The following is a 14,897-nucleotide window of genomic DNA, read 5'->3' as shown; positions in this document are numbered from 1 at the left end:
GTTACTATAGAGATTATTTGAGTGCTCTTTTCTCTTTTGGCCAACAATTATTTCTTAGTTGATGGTTTTGCATTGGACCATAGAAAACAGTGACTATATGGTACGTGTTGGTATGATTCATCCATAATAATTCATCCTTTATGCTAGCTTAACCATGAAGTTCAATCACACACTCTAGAGGCGAAAAAAGAAAACCAAGTTCGGTATACAAAATAAATCAACATCAATGATACCAGATGCCCAAGTACTCATAAAACGAGTATTTAACTTTTCGGCTTCTAGGAGAACGTCTTAAACTGTATCCAAAATATCCTAAAATTTCTTTTTAAGTGTTGATGATATTCAAAATCAAAATATAAAACAACCAGATTCCGTATGCGACTAAATAAAATGTTTAACCTATATTAATTGGGTATTACTCACATGATTTTCTCATTTTTGCTCTTGTTATTAAGGATTAAGCAACGAACATATAAATGTACACTTTGTGCACTGTGGGTTTTTTTTTCTTGCTCTTTTTAGGTGTTCGTAGAAAAACAAAACAGTTTTGGTAGGAATGGTTTGCTTTTGGTTCTTATTATTGAAGTTAGTAGGTAACACGTGTGATGAGTGGAGAAAAAGATAAAATAAACGGAAAGATGCAAAACCCTAAACCCTAAATCAAGGATGAAAACAGAATAGAATGTTTTGCTCGTTTCTCACACACTCCTAAACTTAATTTGACTAGAAAACTAGTACTGTATCCTCTAACCAAAGTTTAGTTCACGCTAAACCATGTCTTGATTGGGTAAACTTAGGTCTCAAAACTTGCTAAAATGAGCTGTGATCACACAGCATGTTTACTCATATTTTTTGAAAATGTAGCTGCATTCGATTCTTTAAACCAATGCCAAGACCCCTTCCCTTGATTACATTTCCCATATACGACATGATATCCTATTATAAAGTACACGAGTGTTTTTGATACCGTTCATACTCGGATGTCGAAATGTATTGTACACCTGTTGAACGACAAACAGTCGACAGGTATACACATCTTCGTACTATTTATACGCGACGGTACGTAACCTCGCTTACCTTTTCCAGGCAAAGTCATTAAACAAAGTATACCAAGAACTTGATTAGTTTAGTCATTAAAGAAAAATTTATCAGAGAAAACCAATTAATAAAGAAGGTATAAGTAATGACTTAACGGATTAAACAGTCATGGTGGAATATACTATAATTTTGTAAGCCTTAAAGTGTTTGTTAATTAGACACCATTTCGCCTCTCCTCGCAACAAAAGCTCTTGCGATAGCTGGCTGGCCCTTGGTTGGTCATTGACAATATGTGTATAGGTGAAATGAATGGAACTGCTACTTTGATGTAAAGAAAACACTTATTTATATAGTTATCTTAAGATTCTACAAACACATAATTAGTAGAGAACGGGAGGTGCACGGTACACAATTGTACAAACTGGAAAGGAAGGCACAGAGTACACAATTGTACAAACTATAGAAAGCGAGAGAAGAGATGTAGTAATGGCAGCACATGAGTTGTGTTTGATTTTAGGGAGTAGGAAATTTCATAGAAGCTCTCGAAAAGATACGGGGATGATGATGAACAAAGTAGATTCTAATGCTACATTATAGATTCGGAACTAGAGAGGTCTTTGCTAGACTCTTGGCATAGCATTTGGGAGTAAAGTATAGGGATTGGCTTTAAGCTACTTGATTTGGATTTGACACTAGGCCAACGAAGGATAAGTATATCTGCTCTTTGCTTGTGGCCATTGGCTGATCCAAAAGTATGAAGTAAGTATTGGAACAACGTAATAACTTAAGTAAGTATTGTTCCAATACTTACTTCATATTTTTGGATCAGCCAATGGATTAGTTGAACGTAGGCATCGCCACATTCGTGAAACTGGACAAACATTATTGTCTACGGCCTTTATACCAACTTCTTATTGGTATGATGAGTTTTTTACTGCATGTTATCTAATGAATAGGGTACTTTCATCTGTTCTTGATAAAGCATCTCCGTATGAAATTTTGTTTGGTTCCCCTCCTGGTTACTCTTCTCTTCGAGTGTTTGGATGTCTTTGTTTTCCCCATCTTCGTCCTTATAGAGCTCATAAGATGGATCCATCATCTTCTACATGTGTGTTCATTGGTTATAGTCCACAACATAAAGGCTATAAGTGTCTTCATATCCCAACTAGTCGTGTATATGTTAGCAAGCACGTAGTTTTTGATGAGACCACCTTTCCTTTCGCGGCATCGGTTGAACCATCTCCAGCATCAACTTCTACTGATCAGGTGATATCTTCTCCTTTGCACATCATATCTTCTATTCCAGTGTCTGTTAGTTCTAGTCCATCATTGCCAACTAATACTCAAGGAATAGAGGTACATGATGTATTACAAAAAGAGCAACCATCTGAAGATAATATTCTCCAGTCTACTCCGGTGTCGTTTGCATCAACTTCTGCAGATGTATTGTCAGATTCCTCCTCAGCATATAATACTCAAGGGAATATTCAGTCTCAAGAAAATTCTACAGTGCCAACTAATACTAATTAGCAGTCTACCAATGCTCCAGTCATTCAGTCTCACCCTATGGTTATTCGAGCTAAAGATGGAATTTTTAAGCCAAATACTTGCAGGTATGCTCTTATCAGTAATTCTCTTCTTGAACCAACGTGTTATTCTCAAGCTCAAGCTGACCCTAACTGGCGTCAAGCATCTGATAATGAATATAATGCTTTAATCAAAAATGGTACGTGGATATTAGTACCTTATCATCCTTCCATGAATCTGGTTGGATGTAAATGGGTGTATCGCATAAAGCGCAAAGCTAATGGTGAAATTGAGCGATTCAAAGCTCGCCTTGTAGCAAAAAGAAATCATCAACGGGAAGGTGTTGATTATGGTGAAACTTATAGTCCTGTGGTGAAACCATGCACTATTCGTATCATTCTCACTCTGGCCTTGTCTCTTAATTGGTCTATTCATCAACTCGATGTTCAAAACGAGTTTTTGCATGGTAATCTTGAAGAGGAAGTCTACATGAAACAACCTCCAGGCTATACGGATCCTAATTTCCCAACTTATGTTTGTAAACTTCAAAAATCACTTTATGGACTTAAGCAAGCACCACGTGCCTGGTATCACAGACTCTGTGCTTTTTTGCTTCAACTGGGGTTTACTGCTTCTAAATGTGATTCTTCACTGTTTATTCAACGGGATGTTACTGGCATTATTATTTTTTTTTTGGTCTACGTTGATGATATCATCCTCACTGGATCCAATACTGCAAGGTTGGATTATATTCGTGCATCTCTACACAAAGAATTTGCAATTAAGGATCTCGGTTCCTTATCTTACTTTCATGGAATTGAAGCAACTCGTAACTCTTCTAGTTTGTTTCTTACACAAAAAAGGTACACTCATGATCTTCTTATTAGAGCAAAAATGGATGGGGTTAAGCCGATTCAAACTCCAATGAGAACTTCTGGAGATATTTCATCTGATCACAATACTTTATTAACATATGCAACAGAATACATAAGTATAGTAGGAGGATCACAATACCTGACATTCACTCGTCCTGACATAGCTTATGCTGTCAATAAAGCTTGTCAATTCATGCATGCACCAACAAAATTTCATTGGGCATTGGTTAAACGAATATTAAGGTATCTTAAACATACTTTCACTTATGGAATTCTTCTCAAGCCAGCTGATAATCTTCAGTTATCTTTCACTGCCTACACGGATTCAGATTGGACAGGTTCTTTAGAAGATCGGCGTTCTACCAGTGGACATTGTATCTATTTAGGTTGTAATATTATTTCTTGGAGTGCTTGTAAACAGAAGACGGTTTCTCGATCTAGCACTGAAGCTGAGTACCGAGGACTTGCAATTGCCACTGCTGAAATCATGTGGATTCAATCTCTACTAAAAGAGTTACAGATTTCTACACAATCTCCACCCATTATGTGGTGTGATAATCTTGGAGCAACCTATCTTACTGTTAATCCAGTCTTCCATGCTCGAACAAAGCATATAGAAATTGATTATCACTTTGTTCGTGATCAAGTTACTTTAAAACTTCTTGATGTTCGATTCATTTCATCTAAAGATCATATAGCATATATTTTTACCAAGCCACTCTCTAAGGATCGTTTCAATTCACTGAGATTCAAGCTTACAGTTCAAGATGACCCGTTACGCTTGCGGGAGGGTATTAGAACAACGTAATAACTTAAAGAAAGTTCTAGAACTATGTTTCTAGAACTCTGTTATACATATAAGTCTTTGTAACTTAGGAAACTTAGTATACTTGTGTTGCACGTATCTTTAGAAGTCGTACATATATAAATACATAGCAATCTTGTGTATTTAATTCATTCAGTTAGGAATCGATAATTCAATCAAACCTTTGTTTATCTTCTCTTATAACCCTAGTCTGTTATTTAAGCTAAACCTATATCTCAACTGTAAGGATGAATGCTCCAAATATCAACCGTCAAAACTATGTTTCATGCACCATATCAGTCTAATTTTTATTTAGTGCAGTCAGGATTTAAACTGAAGCCCATAAGATCGAAGTAGGTGCTAGTTGGTTTCTATGGATACTTTAAAATATCTTTGCACCCTTATACATGTAGTTCTCGGGAGGAATTAACGTATTAGATTAGATGGAATAGCAAGTCTCTACTTGTTGTAAGATGAGCATTAATCTTATCTGTATCCAATCTCTATAAAAATTAACGCCTAAGATTTTATGTGTCCAACCTCGTTATTATCGAATACACGTGGTAGCCATCCTGAATGGGAGGTCAGGATTAGTTTGTGCTTTGTTATTAACGTGTATGGTAAACTCTGACTTAATCTACTCTATAGCATTGAAATTGGACGGTTAAGATGAGAGTTGGGTTGACTAATAGGCGGAAATGGAGAAGGAAGAGACATAATCTTTCAGTCTCTTATATTTTCCTTTCGCCTCTCTATTTCGCTTCATCTCTCCATTTCTCTATGATTGTCTTTGTTTCTATTCTTCTCTCATATCGATAATAAACTTAGGGTTACATAGATTGGAGTAAAGAAGAAGCCAGATCGTGCAATCAAATGACGAACTATAATTGGTTTCGCAATCACCAGATGAGAAACGAAGAACTAAAAGATAAGTGACAAACCATAATTCAATGTCTATGGTTTATAAAATTTGATTTACAAATCGGTTTATTGATTTCAAATTCATCAGTTTGTTTTCGTTTCTTCCCGAATAGATCTTTTTAGGGTTTGTATTTTTATTTTGTATTTTTTTTAGTTTGTATTTTTTTGCTTTTCTGACTTGATTTATTTGATTGTTGTTGAAATGATGTTGAACATGACCAAATTCCTATCAGAAATATTAAGGTAAAGGTGTTGCTAACTCACCAATGTTTTGAGTTCAGAAACATGGCTAGAGCTGAGATGGGTCTTGATAGGTTAAAGGACATGAGTATGCCAAATTTGAGATTGAGGGGTAATGAGATTATAGGCATATTATGGTTTGTGTAACCTTGTTCACCGGAGTCTTTGATTAGGGAAGAAGAGTTTTGGTATTTTTTGGGATAATGTAGAAATAGATGAGAATGGTTGGAGTCTGCATATGCAAGTGTTTACTAGGATTAACACTGGTGAGGTTTCTAAACTTACCTATGATTCAGTTCCTCCATGCAAGTAATTGACTCCAATTAAGAATATGGAGAGGTAGAAGGTAGCACTGTAGGAAGGAAAAAGCAGTATCCAAGGGTACACCTAGTAGTTCAACACCAAATAAAGTAGTATCCAAGGGTAATACACCTAATAGTTCAAGAAAAAGAAGAAGTCTAAGGCTAGCAGCATTATTCAAGAAACAAACTGCAACAAGAAGTAAGAAGATGTTATTCATTGATTTATCAGATAAAGAAGAAGTTTATGTTCCCCAAATCCCCGAACAAACTCAAGCAACACAAGCAAGTGTGGATGAAAACATACCTGAAGAAGAAGTATATGTTCCTCAAGTCTCTGAACAAACTCAACCAATACAAGCAAATGTGGCTGAAAACATAATTGAAGAAGTTTTATTTATGATTTCTGGTTTGAAACTACAATTTTATTGAAGATATTTACAAGATGAGTCAAGAATATAAGAAAAATGATGAGTTTGTTGTTCAGCTTCCTAACTTTGAAGAGGACGAGTGTCATTCTGATGAGGATTTGAACAATGTACCTGGATATGAACAAGAGGATCAAGATGACATGGATTACAAGAAGCTTCTGAAGAAGGTTGAAAATGGGTATTCATCAAATATGGGCAGTGATATTGATGGTGATGGTGATATTGGTGATCCAGAATTGGTGAAGTTGAGGTGGATTATGACAAGGAAGGTAATGTTGTGTTTCTTATATTTGTTAATTATTAAAATTGGATTTGGATTTGATATTGGGTACAAATGTTGCTTTTTTTATCTTGTTTTCTTTATTTAACTGCAGAGGACCATTATGGGGACTTACTGGGCCCTGACTCTGACAAGGAAGGTATGATGCTCATTGTTTACATTTTTTGTTTGTTTACATTTGTTGTTTATTCATTGTTTTCTTGTATGGTACTTAAACTTGATAATTCATGTTATTTGTTTGTTCTTGGATCAGACTAAGATGAACCAGTTGGGATGGAGCTTATAGTACCATCTGTTGGGCCTTAGTGTAATAATTCTAAGTTTAATGTGCCTCCTCATGATAATTCAAATTTTGAGAAGGAATATGCATAACACTTAAAGGAAGATGATAATGAGAAAATTTTCCTAGATGAAGAAGACCAACAAATATTGGATAGAAATGCTCACATAATTGGAAGTAAATTGTGAGTAAGATATATTTTTACAAGCATGTGAGAAAATTCTGTGTAAAGAATGGCCACCAGACAATATCTATTAAGAGTTGTAAGACCAATCTAAAGGTTAAGTGCATTGATTGCAAGACTCAACAATGCCCATTCTTCATTTATGGCATGGTCAAGAAAGGTAAAGGACTTAATTTCACACTTAGAGTCTTTAAACTCACTCACAACTGCAATGATGAGAAAGATGATATCGACAAGTGTACGAATCGATCATATGTAGCTGATTGGTACTATGAGAAGATGAAGACTAATCAAGCGTTGCGATCTCCAACTTGTTTTTCAAGTTTAGTTGATCAAAACTATAGTCTTGATTTCTAGTCTACTTATAGCTATGTCTCGGATTAGGATAGAATGTATAGTTGAGCTTTAGATCACGGAGTTCATCGATTGAAGACGAAGATCTAATGAGGAGAGATTGGAGGAACTTTATCAACAAAAGGTATGTGGAGACTAAAACTTATATATCACTCAGAAGTCTATTCTATTCTATCTCCTAATGAGACTAAGTCGTATAGATATATAGACTTTTATATTATACACATTTGATATTTCGAGCTGAGTTTAACTCGGTTATCTATTTTTCGAAATATGTGTTGGAAGCTTTTTGCATTAGCTACGTTCATTATATTCTTGACGAGTTTAGTTGGAAATAATTTATTTTCTGGAAACTAAACAATAAGTTAAAATATGATCATGTGAAAATTTCCTTGAAACATCTTACATTATTTGTATGAGACAATCAATTGATGTCGACTCGGAAAGTTTTATAGTGATCATTCGATCACTTGAAAATTACTTGAAGCTAATAGTTTGTGTGAGACAGTTATTGTCATCTTCTAAGGATGTTTCAATGATTGAAATTGGAGTTTAGAACAATGAACCTTTGTCTGGATACAGCACAGTATGCGTACCTAGCATGCAAACTGTTTTGGTATGATTCGGGTCCGGGAACCTTGTTTGCATACGTAGTATGCGAACAGTTTTAACTGTTAAAGTCCGGGAACCTTGTTTGCATACTAGTATGCGAACTGTTCTACCTGAGTTAGGCTGTTTGCAAACGATTGGACAAGACCAAAATCCGGAAGCTATAATTTGCGTACCTGTTTGCAAACTTAGTGGTTAAATTTCTAAAATCGGTTAAGTATGTTTTTCATACTCATGAAAAAATACATTTATGAATTAAGGAATGCAATCTTTGCAAACCTGGGCTTAATTTTCATGAATTGATTCTTACGAATCAATCCGATTTTGATTCAATTGGTTCATATATATTGCTATGAGATAGTGAACAATTGAACAACTCTATGTGAAATACAATTAGATTCATTTGATTATCTTTCATGATTGATTGATCATCATAGTTGATCTAGATGTGTTAAATGAACGTGGTTAAGACAAAAGTGTTCATATGGCTAATTTCAGTTAACTGTTATAGAGCCAACTCAATATACACGTTTAGGTACGGTTACCCATATCTAAATGAAGGTATATTTCATTTTTGTAACAAGCTAAGACCATCTAATGGGGGAGAGATGTTGCTTTGCTTTTAAGCAGACTTAGCTTGAATCTTAAATCAGATTTTCATCTAACGGTGAATATTGAATGCTTTGTTACTAAGCTATCTTATCTATAATTGAAAGCAAACCCTGATTTGAAAAACTATATAAGGGAGAACTCTAGCAACTGGAAAACCTAATCCCAACGCTTTCTTGTGTCCTAGTTGCGACTAGAGTCGATTCTCCTTTAACCTAGGTTTTTCCAAAACCATTATAGGTTAACGACTTGAAGACTTCATTTGGGAATCGTGAAGCCAGACCCAACTATTTTCTCTGTAGTTGCGTCTTCAGATCTTACTTGTTCTATCGTATTGAGTACTATCTTCTCTAAGATTTTCTCGAGATCTAACTCCGATAGGTAAGATATAAAAAGTAATCACAAAGCTCTTCATCTCATTCTTTGTGATTCCAAAATAACTTCTTCTACTACTATATAATTAAGTTATTGTGAGGTGATTGATATTTCTAGGCTGCTCTTCGGGAGTGTAAGACCTGATTATCAATTGGTTCATGTTCACCTTGATTTATCAAAAAACGGAACAAAAACTCCATAGGTACTTTTGTGGGAGACAGATTTATCTATCAGAATAGACTTATCTGTGGGAGATAGATTTGTTTATAAATCTCCGACTTTGGGTCGTAGAAACTCTTAGTTGTGGGTGAGATCATCTAAGGGAATCAAGTGCACGGAATCCGGCATTGTTCTAGAGGCGTAAGGAACATGGAAGTACCTTAATCGGTGTGAGACCTGATTATGGATCAACTACATTCCAGTGCGAAGTTAACTTGTAGTAGGTTGTTGTCTTTAGCGTCTTAATACTGAAAAAGCGGGGGTCTAACAACCTCACCCAATATTTCGGTTAGCAATCTGTATGGACTAACTCCAATATACTTTCTAGAGAATCAACTAGACAGTCAGACTCAATCTAGATTAAAGTATATCAAAAGAGTTAATATTTCAATCTCTCGATTTGATTTTTACTCAAGAAAATGGAAATATGCGAGTCTTTATCAAATACTAGAGAGATAAACTTGGATGGTACCAAAGACCAATATCCAAGTGTCAATCAATTTAAATCAACAACCAAAGGTTGGATATTCTAATTGATTAAAGGTTGGATATTCTAATTGATTGATCTTAACGCACAACCTGTGATATTTCAATTATATAAAAAAAATATAATGTGGAATCGAAATAACATAGACACCAGAAATTTTGTTAACGAGAAAACCGCAAATGCAGAAAAACCCCGGGACCTAGTCCATATTGAACACCACATTGTATTAAGCCGCTACAAACACTATCCTACTACAAACTAACTTCGGTCTGGACTGTAGTTGAACCCTAATCAATATCACACTGATTCAAGGTACATTTGCGCTCCTTACGTCTTTGATACCAGCAGGATACTACGCACTTGATTCCCTTAGTTGATCTCACCCACAACTAAGAGTTGCTACGACCCAAAGTCGGAGACTTTAATAAACAAATCTGTATCACACAGAAAAGTCTACGATGATAGATAAATCTGTCTCCCACAGATAAACCTATGAGTTTTGTTCCGTCTTTTGATAAATCAAGGTGAACAGGAACTAATTGATAATTCGGACTTATATTCCCGAAGAATAGCCTAGTATCATAAATCACCTCACAATAATCTAAATCGTATGGTAGCGAAACTAGATATTGCAAAATCACAAACGATGAGACGAAGATGCTTGTGATTTGTTTTTATCTTGCCCTATCAGAGATATAATCTCAAGTCAATTATTCAATTGAACTTGTACGATAGAAAATGGCAAGATCAGATCGCTCAACTACAAGAGAAGTAGTTTCGTCTGGCTTCACAATCCCAATGAAGTATTTCAGTCATTAACCTACAGGGTCTCGATAAGAAACCTAAGGTTAAAGGAGAATCGACTCTAGAAAAACCAACTAGTATCACACAGGAGGTGTGGGGATTAGTTTTTCCAGTTGCTAGATGTCTCCTTTATATAGTTTTAAAATTGGGGTTTGCAATCCAAGTTACCTTGGTAACAAAGTATTCAATATTCACCGTTAGATGAAAAACTTGATTTATTCAAGCTAATATCTTTCAACTGTTAGATTGAAACTTAGCTTGTCATACACAAATGAAATGTAATTCATTTAGGTTTGAGTAACCGTACCTAAATGTGTACACTTAGTTGGTTCACAAATAGTTAACCAATGGTTAGCCGTATGAGCACTTTCATATTAACCATATTCATCTTCTTCACATAACTAGTTCAAATGACTCATAAGAACTAGTTGAAGAGTTGTTCAATTGCTTAGGTCTTTATTCATAGACACAATTGAAACAAAATCGGTTTGATCCATTTGAATCAAATCATGAACAATATACCCACGGTTTGCAAAGATTGCATTCCTTATAATTTATTGTTTTAATTTCATGAACTACCGATTTGAGAAATTAAGAACAACTTGGGTACGCGTACAGGTATGCGTACCTTAGCTACCGGATTTGAATTTACAAACTCAGCAGAAATTTTCGGTTCGAAAACTTCTGTGGGTACGCGTACCTAAGTTGACTGGTTTACTAGTTTGCAAACTACAAACTCATCAGAAATTTTCGGCTGAAAACTTCCGCTGGTACGCGTACCCAACCTGTCTCCTTCACTAATACCGTATGCACACATATGCACACACTTGGTTTCTGGCACATGGATTTATACACTAATGTGCGAACACGCTATATATGCTTATATCCATAGTTGGTGATCTCAACTCTACATTTCAGTCATTGAAACATTCTTCTATAATGTTATAACAATCCTTATTCACGACTATCATCATCAAAGCTATTTTCAAGAATGAAACGTCATTATGACTTTCGTCACGCGTAAATATGAATTTGATTAAAGCAAAAGCTTACCAACACATATTTCGAGAAAAAGATAGGAGAGTAAACTCGGCTCGAAATAGCAAATGTGTATGTATGAAAACTATCATACTTATACGACTATTATCTCAAGAGTAGAAGATAGAGTATACTTTGAGTGATAGATAAGTTCAAGTCTCCACATACCTTTTTGATCGGATAAAGTTACACTGGTTCCTCGAGTAGTTCTTCGTATTCGTAAGATGATCACCATGGAGTCTGGATCTCAACTACACTTAACTATCCTAGACCGAGACTTAGTCATAAGTAAACTAGAAATCAAGACATATAGTTTTGATCAATAATATTGACAAACATGCTTGAGATAGCAACGCATGCGAGTTCGACCGAGCAATCCTCTAAAAAATACAATGTGGTGTGCAAATATGAACTAGGTCCCGGGGTTTTTCTGCATTTGCAGTTTCCTCGTTAACAAAATTTCTGGTGTCTGTGTTATTTCTTTTCCGCATTATATTTGTTTATATAATTGAAATATCATAGGTTTTGCGTAGTTCAATCAATTGGTAAATCCGACCTTGATTGTTGGATAGGAATTGATTGACACTTGGGTATTGGTCTTTGGTACCGTCCAAGTTATTTCTCATATCAATCGGGTTCACATATTTCTATCTGTTCGATTGCATATTGTATTGAGAAATTGAGATATAACTCTTTGATATCTTTCTTGGTTGAACTCGCTTTATAAGCTGGTTCTCTCGGAATTATATTGGAGTTAGTCCATACAGATTGCCAAACGAGTTATTGGGTGTGACTGTTATACCCCCGCTTTTTTACTTGGCACTAATGAACCAATACCATGTCCATATGACTTAGCATCACAGTTCAACAAATGTCTAAAGTTTAATATTAGATACCACACTGCATGGAGAGAAAGGGTGAAGGTGTTGGAGAGACCACCAACTAGTGCGTACATTCTGTGACATGGTCACAGTAACACTTTTCTTTAAATTTGACTACTTTTGTTCAAGGTAGTTGTGTTTATTTTTATTTGTTCACTTTTGTCTAAGTAGTTTTCATATGGAATAAATCCTGAACATGATCGTGTGTGTTAGAGCATTGCTTGGTTGAACCTAGCAACGTTGGTATGTCAAGGTTGGTTGTTATATTTTAGTATCAAAACTCATAAGTCGCTTGATTAGATTACCAGAGTCAACTTCGTTAGGTTAGACTAGGAAGTCTAGAAATGTTGATACATATAAGTATTATTCTGAAGACCTGAAGATTCTGAAGACGTATCGACATCAACGATGACACCATCCTTCCACTTGAGGTTAGTAAACATGACTTAACTTGTTTCCATTTCTATATCTTAAGCTTTCAAGTCGTTTCTGATTGAAAACATAACATATGAAGTTATATCCATGAAACTCTAGTATAAGAGATTTGATCATTATATTGTGATCAAAGTATCAAGGAACAATATATCACTAGTGATGAGTGCTTTATTGGTATATTGAATTAGGATGTATAACACTTATCTTTTGAACTTCGTAATTGCGACACCGACATAATCTTTGTAACTTGATTAAATTGTGTAGTTAACATAGGTTTTATCTCATACCTAGAAAACTGTGTTTAATTACATAAGTTTAAGGAAGTATATGTATGAACTTATTTCATAGTTGATAGGAAATCAATAGGATTAAGGTCCGGTTTTCATTGAAGATCTAAGGTTGGACCGATCCTAACCTATATAGGGAATCAAGGTAGAGCGGATCCTAACTTATGTTGGGAGTCAAGGTAGAACCGATCCCTACCTATATTGGGAGTCAAGGTAGAACCGATCGTAACTTGTTTTAGGAATCAAGGTAAAACGGTCCCAATAGGAGAAACCGATTTCTCCATGTCACGTATACTTTAGGGTTTTTGTGGTTTGGAAATTGGGTTTGAAAAATAGGAAAGTTCAAGATCTCGACATAATGAGTAATTTGAACATGTGCTGAAATCTTATTCCTTAATTATTCAAAGATATTCCTTCATACTCAAGGTGAGATCCCAAACCGAAATAGTAGAGAATCTTTTTGAGATTTTCGAATTAATATGTTTTGTTTTACCAGCAAGCAAAACATATCTCTGGAAAGATATATTAGTTAACTGCTAGCTAATATTGAGTTTTCCAACATAGATTTTGTTTATAGTGTCGGATATTGGCTGGAATTAGACAAAATCGAATTTAGGTGCTTTATTGCATATCTTAAGAATATTTTCGATTATGGAAATTCCTTGGTATTCAAACTACTTTAGTCTATAAATACTGAAGTTTGTTCTTCTTACAAACTTATCCTGAGGAAGACACTTCGTTTCATAGTCACATCTATAGTCGACTAGTAGTATTACTTGTAATACTATCTTGGAGAGGAGAGTAACCTAATTAGGCGAAATCTCTTACGTATGCTAGTTTAAATACTTCTTTAGAATCAAGAAGCGTCTATTAGTATCATTGGTGGGAAACTAGAATTATATCGTTATTTTAGTTTTCAATTAATTGATTTGATGCAAAATGGAAGGATGGTGACTTAGTTCCAAAAGCAATGGATCTGATTAAGAAGATGTAAGACTTGACCACTAATTTTTGAGGGGAAAATATATGAAGTTAGTAGTGTTCATGGAGCCATCTTTTTTGTCAATTTGCGAAAGAAGACATGTAGATGTTTGCAATAGCATCTAAGGGGGTTTGTTTGCCAGCATGATGTTTGTGCCTTAAAGTCACTGAGACATAATTGGGCTGAGTAAGATTTCTTTGTTTGCATTTGTATCATTTGTTTGTCCTTATGTATAAGATCATTTTGTTTTCAGTTGTTTGTCCTTATTATGTTTGCACGTTGTTGTAGCTATAAGAAAACATATGTTCTTGAGTTTAACCCATTGTTAGGTCCAGATGACTAAATACAGGTACAATTGAATATGCTTTTGTTCTTATTGTTTTTTTTTCTTCAATATATTTATTGTTTGTCGTGCAATAAATATAGAGTATCAATAATTGATTTTTTTTTCTTTCATCTTCATATGTAGACAACAAAGAAATAAATGTTGAAGCCTCCAGTGAACATCAGGAAAAAAGGTAGACCAAGGGGAAAGAAAATCAGAGCTTATGATGAACCTCACACTGTAAAGAAGACTAGAAGTTGCAAGATATGTGGATGTTCAGGTCACTATGAGAAGACTTGCGATGGAGGAGTTGTTGGATCTAATACAAAGGAACCGAAGGATAGAACATGTGTTGATGGTGATAATTACACATCTTATTCATAAGGTCCATCAAAGAGGAACAAAAAGATGTAAAAGTTGTTCATGGTTCATCTGCAGGTGAAAGTACCAATGCTACGGGTGGAAAGAAGACTAAACCAATTTCCAAAGTTGTGTTAGTGAATCTTCTAAGCAAGCTGCTGCAAGATTTGGAAAATGTGTTCAGGGAAAGGCACAACGAAATGTTGGATCTTCTCATAATTTCAAGCAGGTTGGTTCCATAGCAACAAAGTC

The sequence above is a fragment of the Papaver somniferum genome, chromosome 4 (genome assembly GCF_003573695.1).
Source record: "Papaver somniferum cultivar HN1 chromosome 4, ASM357369v1, whole genome shotgun sequence".
Classification (NCBI taxonomy): Eukaryota; Viridiplantae; Streptophyta; class Magnoliopsida; order Ranunculales; family Papaveraceae; genus Papaver; species Papaver somniferum.
The sequence above is the reverse complement of the archived record's forward strand: the minus strand, read 5'-3'. Positions refer to the sequence as shown.